Source organism: Phyllobates terribilis, unplaced genomic scaffold (assembly GCF_046119375.1).
Source record: "Phyllobates terribilis strain yellow unplaced genomic scaffold, ASM4611937v1 Scaffold_9__5_contigs__length_417890890, whole genome shotgun sequence".
NCBI lineage: Eukaryota > Metazoa > Chordata > Amphibia > Anura > Dendrobatidae > Phyllobates > Phyllobates terribilis.
This window is the reverse complement of record NW_027362769.1, coordinates 331,551,153-331,555,582: the sequence shown is the minus strand read 5'-3', so window position 1 is coordinate 331,555,582 and position 4,430 is coordinate 331,551,153.

The window sequence follows — 4,430 nt, the reverse complement described above, 5'->3', positions numbered from 1 at the left end:
AAAGAAAGACCATCTTCCAGCAAAACTAAAATGTCTACTTCTTTTAGCGGACAATGTGATAAGATCCCTTTCTTACGGCCACGCCAATCGCTACAAATTCCAGATGAGGCACAAAAACAGCAGGTGCTTCAACGGATATCAAGTGCTCCTTAAAGTGGGCTCTCCTCCACATCAACTTCAACATCACAAATACTCCAGTCCTCAGAGGTGTCACCCCAATCGCACTTGCTTCCTCACAGCTCCCAAATCTCCAGCTGCCCGTCTGAGTATGGGGTAGAACAGATGGTTGAGTCTGCAGAGCTGTTTACTCATACTATAGCCTGGGAATCAGAGGTCGGCTCCATCGCTTCTGTGAATCCAGACGAGGAAATGATCTGCACTGATTCCCAGAATCTTTATGAGTCGGATCCAGGACTAGACGCAGAAGGTTCTGACCATAATGTAGACCCTCATTTCCAAACTGTAACTCCTGTTGGTGGAGACAATGGGGAAGACGATGATGAGACTCAAATACCTGATTGGAGCGACAACTTTAGTTTTTTGTCAGGGCAGGAACAGGTTGGCTCTGAGGACGACGGGTGTGATAACACACAGGGTGATGATGATGAGGTTGGAGATCCCACTTACTGTCAACCCACAGTCAGCCAAGAGATGAGGTCAGCAGAGGAGGTGGAGGAGGATGCTAGTGACGACGAGGTCAGGTTGCGCCTTCCTGGACAGAGACGTAGTACTGGAAGCACGTCAACAACTGCATCCTCAAACACAACTCTGCCTCTGACCACAAGTCGTGGTGTCTCTTCAGGTCACATGGGTGCTAAGCCTTGCATAGCCTGGGCATTTTTTCAGATCGATAAAGATCACCCAACTCGTGTTATCTGTAACATTTGTCAACAAAAGCTAAGTAGAGGCCAAAAAATACTTAGTTTGAGTACTTCATGCATGAACCGGCACATGGACATGAAGCATAAGTTGCAGTGGGAAGCTCACTGTGCTACAATGCGGCCTAGCCAGCCGGGCCAACCACCAACTTCCCCATCTTGTGCATCTGTGGCCTCTTCATCCTCTGTGACTGGGGGGACAGCAGTCACACCTGTTTTGGGACGCAGACCTGCCACCTCTTTACCCGCAACAGCCAGCGTGATTGGCAGGTCATCATTTTCTTTGGAGGTGGTAACACCAGCTGGTGTTGAGCGCTGTCCGACATCAATAGCACCACCTTTGGATCAAGGCAACCTAACATGTCCGCCTGCATCTTCCTCACAGACCGGCAGTTTGCCGGGGACACCCTTATCAACCCCGTCTAAGCACAACAGCCAGACCTCGGTCCCTCAGATGTGGACAAGTAAAAGACCATTTCCTCCTAGCCATGAGAAAGCTAAGAGGTTGAATTTCACCATCTGCAAACTCTTGGCTACAGAAATGCTGCCTTTCCGCCTGGTGGACACAGAGGATTTTCGAGACCTTATGTCCGTCGCAGTGCCCCAGTACCAGATGCCCAGTCGGCACTATTTCTCAAAGAAAGGTGTGCCTGCGCTCCACCAGCATGTCGCACACAACATCAACGCTTCTTTGAGAAACTCTGTGTGTGACAGGGTGCATTTCACCACAGACACTTGGACGAGTAGGCATGGACAGGGGCGTTACATGTCGCTGACTGGACACTGGGTAACTATGGTGACAGCAGGACAAGGGGCTGCTGTCCAAGTCTTGCCGTCCCCACGAGTTGTGCTTCAATCCTCTTTATGTCAAAGTTCCTCCACTGCTTCTGCCTCCTCAACCTCCTCTCGGTCCTCCACCTGCACCCAAAGCCTGTCTGGTCATGCCACAAGCTTTCTAACTGCACAGAAGGGATCCTGCAAACCTCCTTACTATGCTGGCAGTTGGGCTCAACGTCATCAGGCGGTTTTTACTTTGAAATGTCTGGGAAATGTGAGTCACACAGCTGAGGAGTTGTGGTCAGCTCTGGAGAACCAATTTCATGAATGGTTGTCTCTACTGGACCTGAAACTAGGGAAGGCCGTGTGCGACAATGCTGCAAACTTGGGTGTGGCCCTTCGCTGGGGCAATATCACATACGTGCCTTGTATGGCTCACGTGTTGAACCTGGTTGTCCAGCAATTTTTAGCCCACTATCCCAGACTAGATGGCCTTCTGCAGAGGGCACGGTCGCTGTGTGCTCACTTTCGCCGTTCGCATTCCGCAGCTCAGCGACTTACATCTCTACAGAAGTCGTTGGGCCTGCCAATTCACCGGCTAAAATGCGATGTGCCGACCCAGTGGAATTCAACTCTGCACATGTTGCAGCGACTGTGGAAGCACCGACAAGCCCTGGTGCAATACGTTCTGAGGTATAGCCTGGGTCAACGAGATCCAGAGGTGGGGCAAATCAAGCTGGAGGAGTGGTCTCAGATCATTGACCTATGCACCCTTCTGCACAGTTTTGAAATGGCGACGAAGATGTTTAGTGCTGACGATGCCATTATCAGCATGACTATTCCGGTGACTTACATGCTGGAGCACATGGTAAACAGAATTCGGAGTCAGGTGGTGGCACAAGAGGAGGTGGAGGAAGTAGAGGAGGAGGAGTTGTATGCAGAAGGGCTAACATCTGCAAGGTCCAGACGGTCGGCAGCACCAAGGCGGCAGGCATGTGAGGGTGGGGGAGATGGTTTTACCAGGGTGCATGGTAGCAACCAAACTAGTGAGGAAGGTGCAGGAGCCCAGGAAGAAGTGGAGGACGAACTGATGGAAGACTCATCAGATGAGGGAGACCTTGATCACATTTCTGTTGTGCGAGGTGTGGGGGAGAGGGCAGAGGAAGGAAGCATGATTGTTACCTCGCCACCAACACAACAGGGACTTGGTGCTCCTTGATGCGCAAGACACATGAGTGCCTTCTTGCTGCACTACCTGCAACATGACCCTCGAATAGGGAGAATTAGAAATAATCCTGACTACTGGGTTGCCACACTGTTAGATCCCCGGTACAAAAGTAAATTTGCAGAAATTATTCCTGCCATAGAAAGGGATGCACGCATGCAGGAGTATCAGCAGAGACTGTTGCAGAATCTTACATGTGCTTTTCCACAAAACACCAGTGGTGCACATAGTGAATCTCACAGTTCCAACTTGCCAACCGTGTTCAGCACTCAAACCGTAACAGAATCACAGAATCTGCTGGTAACATCAATTTTGCGGAATCATTTCACCACTTTTTTAGCCCATTCTTTGCAAGGCCACAGGAGACAAGAAGTCTGGCTCATAGTCAACGCCTAGAGACGATGGTACAGGAGTATCTCCAAGTAAACATTGAAGCCATGACTGTGTCACTGGACCCTTGCTCTTTTTGGGCTTCCAATCTGGATAAATGGCCGGAGCTCGCCACTTACGCCTTGGAGATCTTGTCATGCCCCGCAGCCAGCGTTCTGTCTGAACGTGTGTTCAGCACTGCTGGTGGTGTGCTGACAGATAAGAGCATGCGGCTCTCCACTGATAATGTAGACAGACTCACGTTCATAAAGATGAACAAATCATGGATCCGAAACGACTTTTCTACCCCTGTGTCATCCTGGGGAGAGTAAAACCTTGATGATTGGTTAAAATCACCTCACCAACCGTTTTAAGCTTTCAAATTACTAATCATGTTAATCTGTATCTTGGCTGGAAAATAATTTGGGCTTTGGAGCAGTGTGCAGTACTGATTCTATTAGGCCATCTATACTAAGCTCCACCAGATTTAAAATTAATAATAATTTTTAGATGCATCTAGCCTGGAAAATAATTTTGGGGCTCCGAGATGCGCAAGAAGTGCCTTCATGCTGCACTACCTGCAACATGAACCTCAGATTGTCAGAATTCGAAGTAATCCTGACTACTGGGTTGCCACACTCTTAGATCCCCCACACTCTTCGATCAACCTTTTCATTTTAATAAAGACCAAAAAAATGGTCATTTTTGAAATTATAAGCATTAGCAAGTTATTAGAAACTGAAATCAAACAGTTTTCAACTCAAAACTTTATTCTAGGTTATGTTACATTTGCACATAGGACCCCTTCTTCGAAAGGAGCTTCTGAACTCTCTCTTCCATTGAATTTGTCAGGTTTTGGATGGTTTCTGCTTCAATTGTTTTGCATGAGGACAGAATACCCTCCCAGATCTGTTGCTTTGATGTGAACTGCCTCCCTCCATCATAGACACTCCTTTTGATGATGCTCCAGAGGTTCTGAATGGGGTAGAGGTCAGGGGAGCATGGGGTTCACACCATTAGTTTGTCCCCTTTTATGCCCATATCAGCCAGAGATGCAGATGTGTTATGTGCAGCATGAGACGGTGCATTATCATGGATGAAAATGATGTTGCTGTGGAATACACGGTTCTTCTTCTTGAACCATGGCAGGAAGTGCTGTTTGAGAAACTCCACATACATTA